General features: G+C 42.7%; 1 long non-coding RNA gene across 2 annotated transcripts in view; it reads left to right on the top strand.

Moving 5' to 3' along the window:
• Positions 1 to 13,416, top strand: part of LOC311580598 — a 37,941-nt gene that overhangs the window by 825 nt on the left and 23,700 nt on the right. For both annotated transcript variants that reach the window (XR_014773523.1, XR_014773524.1), the window contains exons 2-3: positions 1,766 to 1,874; positions 2,214 to 2,437. This is a non-coding gene — a long non-coding RNA (uncharacterized lncRNA). The remainder of the gene's footprint in view (positions 1 to 1,765; positions 1,875 to 2,213; positions 2,438 to 13,416) is intronic.

Consider the following 13,416-nt stretch of genomic DNA (forward strand, 5'->3'; position numbering starts at 1 on the left):
GCCTACACAGTTACACGGCATTTATCCGAGAACGTCACAGCGCCCGCATGCTGCACCGGCAGAGCGCGCGGGCTGCCGGGCCAGCCGAGAGCTGGAGCAGGGAGCGCGCACCGCCGTCTGCCGCAGAGGGCAGCGGCCTCGCAGAGACCGGGAGCAGCGCTGGGCGCTGACAGTTTGCAGCCGGACGGGTGTCCGCGCAAGCCTCTGGAGAAAGAACACCATTTTTCCTCACAGTACCGTGAAAGCCTTCCCCCTTTAGAACACAGGCGCGATCGCGCGCACAGACACACACACACAGACACACACACACACACGCACGCGCTCGCGCTCGTGCGCGCGCGCACACACACGGAAAGAAGCTCTCCCAGTTCAGGACTTACTGGCCTAGTCTTCTGTGATGTTAATTTTCCTTCCTCAGGTAATCAAAAGAAAAAGAGCAGATGGCTAAGCCCCTTCGGGAGCCTTGATTTGCTCGAGAGAGAGCCCATGAAAATGATCGCGATCATTTTCTACTTGTTTGCTAACTTCTTTCTCCTGCCCCACTCTTCTTTTTGCCCAGCTAGCCCCTCTCCCCTTTTCAGACGTGATCTTGCTTTGTAGCCCAGGTTGGCTTGAATTGCTGACACTCTCACCTCATCACCTTCCTAAACTTTACTGTGGAAGCAGACTTTCCAGAATGTTGTTGTTGTTAAATGTAAATTCCCATTAGGAAGCCTGTTACAGAAAAGGCCAAGGAAATCCCTGGTGAGGGGCACTTTGCCTCAGTTCAGCCATTACATCTCCCTTATAGTCTTCCGTGCAGTTTAGGGCTTGTGTTCACAAGCTTAGGGCTGCTCTAATGGAGAGTGACAGAGGTGGGATTTGAACCAGATTAAGGCTGAGGCAGAGCAGGATTTAGAGTTACATCAAGGCTGGGGTCTATCCCACTAAGGAGCAGGATAGCCAGGGAGAAAGGGTATTTCTATATGGACTAGTGTCAAGGTTTGGCCTGCATTGAGGCTTGTAGGGCAGACAGACAGAACCTGGGCTGCAGATTTAAGGGTGGGTAATGCATGTTCACAAGCAGCTTTTACCACAAGAGCTTGGAGACTCCTCACTATATGGCAGAACCAATGATACCGCTGCGGGCACATGAATCGCCTACGTTTTCTGTCAGAGTGTACAATCTCACTTAGTGGAGCTAGGCAGGTTCCAGAAGCTGTATTTCTGACAGATCTGCCGGCAATGCAGCTTCTCTGCTTTGCAGTTCCCCCATTAGATTCTGGGCCCTCGGGGTGGGAAAATATGGGACTCACCCATTTGTTCCTTCACTCACACATGTTATTCTGTTGGCCAGGCCCTGAGACACAATGATAAGAAAAACTTAGTCCCTGATTTCTGGAGCTTGGGCTAGCCTAGGAACTCCTTTGCTGTGTGACTCCTAGTATAGCCAGAGGAAAACCCACTTCCTCTTGGGGCCTGAGGAAGACATGCTAACCGAAGGAGTCAGTTGGAAGAAGAAATGAGCTCACTTCCGAGGCTCTGAACTCTGGTGTACTTTAGAGGTTTAAAGTCTGTATTCAGACTTTACTCCAGGCCACTGACATCAGAATCACTGAGGCTGAAAATGCCCTACCCTACTTAGAAGGTCCTCAGAGATCCCAGTGTGGAGTCAGGACTAAGAGCCACTAAAGCCTGGGCCAAGAAGATGCCTGCACCGCCCACTCCTGCCCAGTCAGCTGGGCCACACTTTTTTTTTCTAATCCTGGAGTTCTGGGATTTCTAGGTAAACCAGACCATGCTGGAAGGCTGGCTGTGACTCTAAGCTGCTGTGCTAGAGAGAAGAACATGGCTGCAGTCCTGACTGCCATTTTGATTATTCTTATGTAAGCTGTGTAAGTATTTTGTTTTTTTCTTCAGTGACCACAGGAAGAAACCTGAGTCTAAACTTTGGCAGTCTCAATGCTCTTAGAAGCCACCTAATGATTTATTGATGCTGGGGGTTGCGGGGGGGGGGGGGGGGGAGAGAATGAGAGAGAGAGAGAGACAGAGAGAGAGGGAGAGAGAGAGAGAGAGAGAGAGAGAGAGAGAGAGAGAGAGAGAGAGAGAGAGAGACTGAGACTGGGTCTAGTATGTGCTTTTTTTTTTTTTTGAAAGCCTATGCTACGCCAACAGGGTCATAGTTTCTAAGCTTTCCCAGTCTACCAACTGACGACTAAGTATCAATCCTACAGGGGGCAGTTCTCACTCAAACCATCACAGCTCCGGAAGCTTGGACCTTATTAGACTCACAGGACTCCTCCCCAGGCTTACATGTGCAGTTCCAGTTGCTGGAGCAGATGGTGGTACTGGAGGAGAAAACCTTCAGGAGAGCTGCCAGCAAGTTCCAGGGATGCACCCATCCTTGAAGGTGGGGGTTGGGTTAATGATGCTGGGGCCTTTGAGTTACCCATGCCCTGTAAGTAACCCCAATAATCTCATTGGTTCATCAAGCTTGAGTTTGGTGAAATTCTTTGGTTTATCATTGCTGCCCTAGCTGTAGTAAATAAATGTTAATTTATATCCCTACCCGCCCACCTGTCCCACCAAAATCACACAACACAGCACCTTGACATAGCTGGTGGAAATGGGCACACCTGTTAAACATACTGTCTACCTACAGATGCAAGAGCTTAACCTCTCCTTCAGGGAAGGGTAGGAGGCCGAGTGACCACAATGCACTTGGGCCTCAACTTGATTCACTCCATCTTCCCAGTAAGAATTTTGAATAGCAGTTAACAACCCCATTTCCCAGGTGGAGAAACCGAGGGTCCACTGCGTGTGTACACTCACATGCTCTTTTGGAAACATATTAAAAAGGAAAGGGTGGTTTCCATACAGCCTTGAAAAAGAGGTATTAAGTTTATGGAGTCAGAGAATTTTTGGACATGCATGCTTTGTCCGTGGGAATTCCAACTCTCATTTTAGGCTCCATTGATCACTTTGATCAGACAGACAGCTAGTAAGGAACAAGAGACCCACACTTTTAGTTTGTATTAGTGATGTTGCTCTGTCTGTTTTAAGGTTGATGAAAGTTCTTTAAAATAAATATAAACAATAAGATCACACAGGGAATAAAGAGATAACACCATCAAAGATTCTTCTTAACTTTTCTTCCTATAAAATCCTTTTGTTTTTTTTTCCCCAGATATAATATCTGATATTTGATAGGCTCAGCCTCTTTCTCTATTTCCTTCCCGGTATGTGAAAATATTTCTTCCTACCATTAACAAATTTAACTTTCTTCTTCTTATGGACACTTAAGTTGGATGTAGTTCATAGATTTTTGACATTGATGTGCAGTGGTTACTGTTGCGCGCACCTTCAGTCTTGGCTAAGTTCCTCAAGGTGAGCCTTCTGAGTGACAGGACATACTTTTATTTTATTTTATTTTTATTTATTTATTTTTTAAAGCCAGGGTTTCTCTGTGTAGCCTTGGCTGTTCTGGACTAGCTTTGTAGACTAGGCTGGCCTTGAACTCACAGCAATCCGCCTGCCTCTGCCTTCCAAGTGCGGGGATTATAGGCGTGCACCACCATGCCTGGCTGAGGATATACATTTGAACACTGGTATGTATTGCTTCATTTCCAGTTCTTGATTTTTGCATTAAGCCACCGACAGAGGATGAGAACGCCTGTTTCTTTATCCTGTTGTCAAGATATAGATGTTGTCCAATTTCTTAAATATCTGCCCATTAAGAGGGCCAAAAGTAGCATCTCACATTGTATTTTCATTTATTTAATTATTTTGTTGAGTTTTAATTACATACACTCATGATATTTCTTCTCCTTTGAATTTTTTTGCTTGTATTGAAATTTTTAAAATTTGAGGATTTTCTTGTAGATTTATCAGTATTTCATAAGTGTATAGCCAGTGACTTCCATGCATGCTGCAAATAACACAACATATACTTTTAAAACACTCCCCTTCTCCTCTTAGAGAGGATCTCTTTGCAAAGTTCTGGCTGTCCTGCTACAAGGATCCAATGGCCTCTGCTTCCCAAGTGCTGGGATTAAGGGTGAGCACCACTATACCTGGCTTTTACAATGTTCTTAAATATTTTCATTTTATCAAGCTCCAGGAGAATTTTGGATGGAACTATATTGAAAATATCTTAAGATTAATTCTCTTATAATGTGTTTTGTCTTCTTATGCAAAAGTTCATCCCTCAAGTTCTTTATCCTTAATGTCTTGGTAGAATATTATACTACTATTGTATAGTACATAACATATCATATTATACTATTGTATAGTATATAGAATGCTATACTTCCCTTCATATATGCCTTACACATTTTATTTCCAGATGTTTTGTACTTAGTGGGCACTATTGGAAACATGTTACTTTTATGTTTTGAACTTACCTTTTGTGAGTAAGTTGTGAGTGTGCAGCCAGCTTGCTGCATTGCGCAGGCTGGGCCAAACCTTGAGGGTTCTTCTGCCTCTGCTTTCTCAGTAGTTGAGATAACAGGCACATCCCATCACACTTGTTTTCCTAAAAGTGAACACTGTTGGTAAAGAAAAAAAGCTATTATTATTTATGCATTAATTTTGAGCCACTACTATGAATTGCATTTTTCTGATTTTTAAAAACTTTATTTCCTCTGAGTTTCCTAGTAAAATGAGTGGAATATATCAGTGAATATTCTAACACCTAGGAATGATAGTATCTTTCAGATAAACCCCACTTAAAGGTGGAAGACTTTTTATATTATTATTAATTTATTTAGCTTGTCTTTCTTGAATCAGTTTTGATGATGTAGTTTTCAAGATCATTTATCCATACTTTTGAATTTATTACATTTATTATTAAATACCATAGCATTCTAATTTTTTCCATATGTGCCTTTTCCTCTTTTAACGAGCTTACTTTGTCTTCATAAGAATTGGTCTTTTCTTACAAACATTTGATTTATATTATTAAGACATCCAACTATTTATTGATTTTACTCTTTCCTAACTCATCAACACCTGTATTTATTATACTATTTTTCCTTTAAAAATTTTTATTGCTTTTTTTCCCCTTCTACCTCTTGAATGTATGGTTCATTTTATTTCATGCTTTCTTGTTTAAGAGGCAATAGTGTTAAAGACTGTTCTTTTTTTTCCCTTGTGAGAACTGATTCCTCTTCTTCCCTTAGGATTGCTAGATAAACCAGCTCCTATAGAATTGCTACATAAAAGAGATCTAATGGGATCGCTATATAAATCTTCAGTTTTCACTATAATAAATGAGTCAGGAATGAATTTTTTTTCCTTTAGGTGAGTAGTTACTATGTAAATGCCTCCCCTCCTCACCTCTTTTTTTTTTTTTTTTTTTTGAGACAGGGCCTCACTGCATGGGCCTGACTAGCCTAGACTTTGCTTCATAGACTAGGCTAGCCTTGTACTTACAGAGCTCTGCCAGCCTCTGCCTTAATCCCTAGTGCTGGGCTTAAGCCATCAGGCCTAGCTGTCAAGTTGTAATCAAATGCCTTTTGAATTTCCAAGCTGTTTGTTTGTTTGTTTGTTTGTTTGTTTTTTGCTTGCTTTGCTTATCTCTGGCTCTTTGCATCCAGCTCAGGGAATATGCACTGCATTATTTTACACATATTGAAACTGATGGCTGTTTTTGTTATGTTCTGCAGCTAGCTGGTCAGTTTGTGACCATTCCGGGGATTCTGGGAAAGACACGCAATGGGGTGTGATGTGTGACACAAATCTAGTAGCACAGTTCAGCAAGTTACAACGCTCGAGGACAGAGCTCTAACTGCGACCTGTGGTCAGTGCAGCTAGCTGGCAGCTGTGAGAGGAAGCTACAGATGCGCATGGGAACTCTGAGGGAAGCTTGCTTTTGCCTGACAGTGCTAGGATCCTGAGCTCAGGCACAGGGCAAGAAGCAAACGTGGAGAGTGACAAAAAAAAAAAAGCACGGCCTCGCTCACATGTTCCCAAGCTCTGATCCCACCAAGCTGCCAAAGTTTTGGCTCCGTACCATCTGTAGTTTACATGTCCTCTCTCAATTTAATCATAGTTGCAGTGGGATTAAGATGCGGGCCCTTTAAGAGGTGTAGTGCCACTGGAGGCTCTGCTCCTATAAGCAGGTTAATGCTGTTATCAGGGGGTTAATGGGTTAATTATCACAGGCACGGGCTCTGGGGAAAACAGATGGGTTTGCTCTATGTTTATCTGCCTCATACGCATTTTCTTGTTTCTCACCTCGATATGACCAACACAAACGGCCTTTGCTAGACTCTGACACCATGGTTTGCCTTTCTTAGTCTCTAGAACTAGGAGTCAAAATTCTGCTTCTAAGCTATCCACTCTGAGACATTCTGGCATAGCATAGTCCAAGAGTGGACTAATTTATTCCCTTTATATCCACACTGCCCAGTGCCTTCCAGTGACTGGGTGATAAGACCGCCCAGTCCAACTAAAACCCAGAGCAAAATAATTATGGCTGACTGAGCCGACTCTGTAGCTCACAGTAAGCGAAAACATCCCACAGAGGGCAGGTGGTGGTGCATTCACCGGCTGCAGCAAGCTCGTGCCAGGTGCTCCTGCTTGCTGCTCCAGGCTTGGCCTGAGCTCTTCGCCACCCAGCTCTGTGGCCCTGGTGTCTGGTCTCAGTCTCTGGTCTTCCCTAGACCAAGGGCTCCATGTTGGCTTTGGCTAAAATGAAGCGTTGTCCCGGACGAAGTAGGACATAGCTTGGCGTTCCACCTTCTTGCTTAGTGCTGTCTCCCTGCACTGTCCCTAGGCTCCAAGCCTTGTACTCCGCCCTCTGGCTCTGGAGGAGGCCTGTACTTACCCCAGGCCAGTGAGATGGTTTTCCTGGCTTCCTCCTTCTAGCTCAAACCTTTAAAAAAATCTTCTCTTCCGCTCCTTCTGCTTTGATTTTGTTTGTCGTTCGATTGTTTGTTGTTTCTTCAGACAGGGTTCTCTCTGTAGTTCTGGCTGCCCTGGAACTCACTCTGTAGACCAGACTGGCCTTGAACTCAGAGATCCCCCTGCCTCTGCCTCCCAAGTGCTGGGATTAAAGGCATTCACCACCATCTCTTGACTGTATATACTCTCTTAAACTACCCAGTTCCGGTCCTTTGTTTCTTGCTGGATGTTAACTCTACAGAGCTGGTAGGAAATTCATGGATAATTCAGATTAACTTTTTACCATTTGATCGAGACACTCAAGGCCTTAGAAAGTTGTGGCTAGCTGTAACTTCACCTAAGACCTTGGGGTTTCAATCTGCCATTCTTGTCTCTCCGTTGTTCACACTTTTGGATGAAATTCTGTTCCATACACAGCACTAGGGCTGATTTATAAGCACCGAATAATATGAAAAATAATTCCAAGATTTGCCACCCCCTTCATTGGAATCAGGCCCAGCTAACTAATCTGATCTTTTGAATCATTTTAGGAGAGTGGGAGGGAGGTAGGCATATGTGCACTGTTTCTCATTTAGGCTCAACAGCCCTTCTTTCTTATCTGTATTTTTTACTTTTTTTTAAAATTAAAAAGTGACTAGTAAAAAAAGGAAATAATAAAACAGGGACATGCAAAGATCTTTGAGGAAAAATTTCAGTCAAAAACTCTCAGAGGGCTGGTGAGATGGCTCAGCTGGGGCTTGCTGCTGAGCAGACAACCCGCATTTGATGCCAGGAGCTTGCATGGCGGAAGGAGAGAACTGACTCCCTTCGTTGCCCTCTGACCTCCACACACGCGTCCCCCTTCCTCCTCCCCACTTACACATAGCTCTTAAGTCCAAACTGTCTTCGCCCATGCCTCCTTCCCCAATGATGTGGGTCTGGCCTTTCTCCAGAGGTAAGAACAATAGCTTCTGATTATAGGCCCTGAAGCTACTCTTGGAGTGAAACGAAAAGTCACCTGGACACTATTCTGAGCTCATCCACTTCCGGTTCTGCCCCTTCGGTTGGATTCGGTGCTGAGCCCTGTGAGCTCGCTCAGGCCCAGGCAGAGTCAGGCCTCTGAGTGTTTGTGCGTGGTGAGTGCTCCCTCTCACCGGGCAGCTACCTTCATTCACCTGCAGCCCATTTCATCTCTCTTTGGATGGCGTTTCTCGTCTGTGTGTTGCCACTTTGCTTTCGGACAACAGTGGCTCAGTGGTTTCGGTGGTTTGTACTGCGGCATCTCCGCTGTACCGCCTCAGGAGGAGCCCTTCTCTCTGGAGGCTGGTGGTGCTCTCAGGACCTCTTGTATTTGGATGCTCTTTTGTTTCTCAAGATTTGGGGAAATTTGTTATTGTTGTATTGACTAGAGTTTTCTATGCTACTCTTCATCTCAGCAGTTTCTAACCTTGGATTGTCGGTCTCTTTTTCCCTTTTAAAGTTTCATTTTCTCCCTCCCGGATACTTCTGTTTCCACGTGGTCATCTTCTCTAGTTTCTACCGTACTTTTAATTTGATTCATTATTTCCAATATTGCAACTTAAAAAAAAATCTTATTTATTTTATGTGCCCTGGTGTTTTGCCTGCATGTATGTTTGTGCAAGGGTGTCAGATATTGGAGTTACAGACAGTTGTGAGCAGGGAAAGGAGGTGCTGGAAATTGAACCCAGGACCTCTGGAAGAGCAGTCAGTGCTTTTAACTGTGGAACCCTGTCTCCAGCCCTAATTTTTAAAAAACATGTTTCCTCTCTTGTTTTCTTATTCACGTTGTTGACTTATTTTTACCCACTTAAAAAACAAAAACAAAAATGCAAATCACTGACTTTCTCATCTATGTTGTTGGCTTTCTTATCTAGGTCCTGAATTGGCTTCTTTGTGTTTGTTGATTCATCTGGAATCATTGATTAGTTTTATAAGTAAACATTTTAGTTCTTATCTACCATTTGACCTATTTCAGTCTCTCAGTAGTCAAGGAGTTATGGTCTTTTGGAGGGATTCTGGTGATTTGTTTTGCTATGTTGTGTTCCTGTTTTGCATATCTTTTGGATAACTCTTCTAGTCTTATTAAGATATCTTGTGGCTGGAGAGATGGCTCACCGGTTAAGAGCACTGACTGCTCTTCCAGAGGTCCTGAGTTCAATTCCCAGCAACCACATGGTGGCTCACAACCATCTATAATGCCATCTGATGCCCTCTTCTGGCCTGCCAGTGTACATGCTGACAGAGTACTCATATACATAAAATAAATAAATCTTTAAAAAAAAAGAGATCTTAGTGAACAACCAATTCTTTTGTGTTTGTGTGTGTGTGTGTGTGTGCGCGCGCGCGCGCGCGCGCGCGCTCTCACACATATATGAGGATGTCTGCGGAGGCTTTAGACATCAGATTTCCAGGACCTTGAGTTGCGGGGCGGGCATGTTTGAGCTGCCATATGGGTCCTGGAAGGCCAACTTGGGTCCTTTGTTAGAGCAGTATGTGCTCTCAAGCACTAAGCTATCTCTCTAGCACTAGACCTGTGTCTTTTTAGGTATGATTTAAACTCGATGCTGTTTATCAAGCTGAGGATATACCTCTGAATTTTTAGTTTCCAGGAAGACCCTTTTTTTTCAAAATGACAAGTGGTGAATTTTATCAAATGCCTTTTCTATATGTTGTTATTAAAATTAATGTTTTAATTTTCTACCTTACTAATATGGTAGATTATAAATATGCCACATCATTAATATGGCTGGTAAACTTTCGATACTGAGGCAACATCAAACATTTGCAAAGAAAAAAATCTTAAGAAACTCCATTTAGTAAATGAATGAAGGAAGCAGTTAAGTTTCATTAATTGGTAGATTCTTATTGTGAACAATTTTACCAATAAATGTGGATGGGATAAAGACATGATATTGAATAAATCCTATATCCCAAGAAAGCAAAAACAAAAGCAAAATAGTTGTACCCATAGCAGTTTGGAGATCTAGGCTTCTTTGTCTACTGAATGCTTTTTCCAATCTGGTTATACTCCCTTTGGAGATGTGGCTGTGTTAGGGTGAAGCTTTGTGTTACTGAAAGGACTTTCCTGTTTTGAATAATTGTATAAATTATTTACTGATAATATTATAATGAAGAAAAGTATTATGGAGGACAGAAATAAAAGAATGGGGGCACATACTAAAAAGAAAAAGCCCAAGAAACTTCATTTAGTACTGGTATGTATATATTGCTGAATTTGATATTTGAAATTGATATTTTACTGAGGATTTTAAAATCTGTTCTCATTAACCATATTTTTTTTATAGCTTTTATTCTTTTGAACACCATTTGTCTGAATTTTCTGTCCAGCTAATGTTGGTATCAGGAAATGGATGGGGGAGTGTTTCTTAATCTGTTTTCTAGAATAAATTTTGTAAAACAAATGTTAAATTTTATTTAAACAATTAACATGACATTGGGAGCCCTACTAGCTCATAAGGAAGGAAGGAAAAATAAAGGAGATACAAACCAGGAAGGAGAAAATAAGTTGTACCTACTTCAGGTCACATGACAATCTATGTAGAAACATTGCAAGGAGTCTACAAAGGAACATAAAAAATACCAAGACAATAAAGTCTTCAAGGAGGCAAGCCAAAGCGTGCGCACAGTATCAATTATAGTATCAATACAGAAACCAAAATTAAAAATACAAGAATTTGGGGAGGCAGCCCATTTGTTAAAGTGCTTGCCATGCAAGTGTAAGAGCCTGGCTTCTTAATGGACAGGACATTCTCCACAGCTGTGTGGAGAGCGGGGACTGACCGACATGAACTCCGGTGTCCCATATTTGACCACTTCCCCTTGGTGGGGAGGCCTGGTGGCCCTCAGAGAAAGGACAAGCAGGCTACCAAGATGAGACTTGATAGCCTGTGACCATATGGTAGGGAAGGAGGTCCCCTTCTGTCACAGTCCTAGGGGAGGGGAAAAGGGTGAAAGAGAGTGGGAGGAAGGGAGGAACAGGAGGATACAAGTGAGGGGATAACAATTGAGATGTAATCTGAATAAATTAATTAAAAAAAAAAAGAGCCTGGCTTCTATTCCCAGCACCCATGTAAAAGCCAGTGTGACAGTGCACTCTTGTAATTCCAGTGTTGATGAAATAGAGACAGACAGATCCCTGGGGCTTGCTTGCCAGCCAGTCTAGCCAAATTGGTGAGCCCTAGGTTTAGTGAGAGACCCTGTCTCAAAAAATAAAGATTTGACACTCCCCATCAATGCCTGGCCTCCAAACACACTTGAGTGTGTGCACTTGAGCACACACACACACACACACAAGTGCACACATTTACCAGTTCTACATTATTTATAATTGCTCAAAAAAAAAAAGAAATTCTTAGGTATAACTACAACAAAATACATGAAAGGTCCAAACGCCTCTAAGTATAGAACCTGACCGAGGAAATAAAATAGCTAAATAAATGAAGACTTATTTTCTTTCTTGGCTTTAAAATTTCAGCTGACTTAAGTTATCAGTTCTTCGTACAGTTTCAAAGAAATTCTCATTAAAGTTGCAGCGGCATTTTTTTTTTTTTGTAGCATAGATAAGAGAATAAGATCTATACCTAGAATAGCTGGGGGAATTAAAATAACCGAAGGGATAAAGGGATCAGGAGTCTTTCCAGGTGTTACTTAGGTGTAGCCTTGGCAGAGGGATCCATACAGTGGCCCAAGAAATGCCCTGGGAACAGATCCAAACAGATGAAAGAACAATTTAATAGGATGGCAGTTCTTTCAGTGAAGGAACTGGCGCGATCAGATCTCCACGAGCAATTATATAAATCTCTGGTTAAACCTCCTGCATGCAGAAATCAACACAGAATGGGATCCCAGATACAAATGCAGTGCGGAAAACTATAAAACAGAGAATCCAATCGTTGGGACATGGGCCCGAAGAGCAAGCGTGTGTGATAATAGAAAGATAAGATCATCTGCTAAAGAAAAGTATCAGTGCATTAGACCTAGGTGAGATTAAAAATGACCTTGTCAAGAAGACAAAGGATAGTTACATATTGGGAAAAAATATTTGTAAGCCACATTTCTTGGATCTGTATTTTGAAATATATATATATATACACATATATATATATATATATTTCTATGTATGTGTGTATGTTACTCAATACAGACCCAGCAGGAAAACTACCCAGTTAGAAACTAGAGAAACCCAGGATGTATGGATGGCAAATGAGCATAAGAAAAGGTTGTTCAAAGTCACTAGCTGTTAAAAAAAAAAACGAAAACGAAGGCCATGAGAAGCCATCACTTCGTACCTACAGGAGAGAGGGGAAACAGAGAGACAGTGCTAATTCTGGTGAGGATGCGGGCAGCTGAAGCTCTTACCCATCCCTGGTAGGCATGTAAAATCGCACAGCTGCTCTGGGAGACTTTGGCATTTTTTTTTCCCACAGCTGAGCGTGTACTTACTCTGAGACCCCCTAAATCACACTTCTGGGCACTTTCCCAGAGAAATGAAAATTTATGTCCATACAAACTTGTACAGAAATTCCAATAACAGCTTTTCACAGTAGTCAAAAGTTGCAAAGAATTTGAAATATCTTTCAGTAGGTGAGTGGCCAGACTCTGTGTGGTATATCTGCACACCTTAAAAACAAAACAAAACAAAAAACAAAACAAAACAAACAAACAAACAACAACAAAAAACCAAAACCACACAGCCAACCATGTGAAACCTTGGAGATGCTACACTGTGCGATAGAAACCAGTCTCCAAAGGCTAAATTTGGCATGATTCCATTATAGAATGCTGTGTTTCCTTTGAGTTTAAGCTTCCTCCAGCCTATTGCAAAGCTCCTGGGCATCTAGGGCAAGCCAGCCCAGTGCCCAGTTCCTTCACTTTAGCCAGTAACAGCCTGGTGCTGGGTGTGGTGCCATATACCTGTAGCCTGTATTCCTAGTTAGTACTTGGAGGCAGGAGGGTCAGAAGTTAGAGGCTAGTCTTAGCTACCCAGTGAGTTTGAAGTCAGCCTAGGCTATAAGAGACCCCTACCTCAAAACAATAACAATAACAACACTGGGTGTAGTGCCCTCCTGGATCTCCTCAGGGAGGAAAGGTAAGGATCTTTTGGCTTTCTTCAGCAGTTCCTTTCAGAGGCCTGAGGTATAATAAAGCCACATTCAAATTTGTCCCTGCAGTGCCTGCACTGCACACTGTTGTTCAGAGGGACAGGCAGACTCCTGGCCTTTACCATTCCTGGTGAGCCAGGCCAAATTAGCAGTGGCCTTGCACATAAAGAAGGAATATACTCTTCAGGAGCTACCCAGGCTCGGGCATAGGCCCCATAGGCAGCCTTGCTGCAGTGATGCCCTGACCTCTTGGCTGCTGCAGCTCTTTATGTAACAGAGCGCTAGATGCTCTGTGGGGCAGCTGGCTCCGAGGGATTTCTCATTTTCAGATATTTATGCCTGAAACTGAAAACCAAATACTGCTGTTTTTTTTTTTTTTTTTTTTTTGTCTCTCGTCTCCTCACGGCAT

This window comes from Acomys minous (genome assembly GCF_964271855.1).
Source record: "Acomys minous genome assembly, chromosome: 13".
Lineage (NCBI taxonomy): Eukaryota > Metazoa > Chordata > Mammalia > Rodentia > Muridae > Acomys > Acomys minous.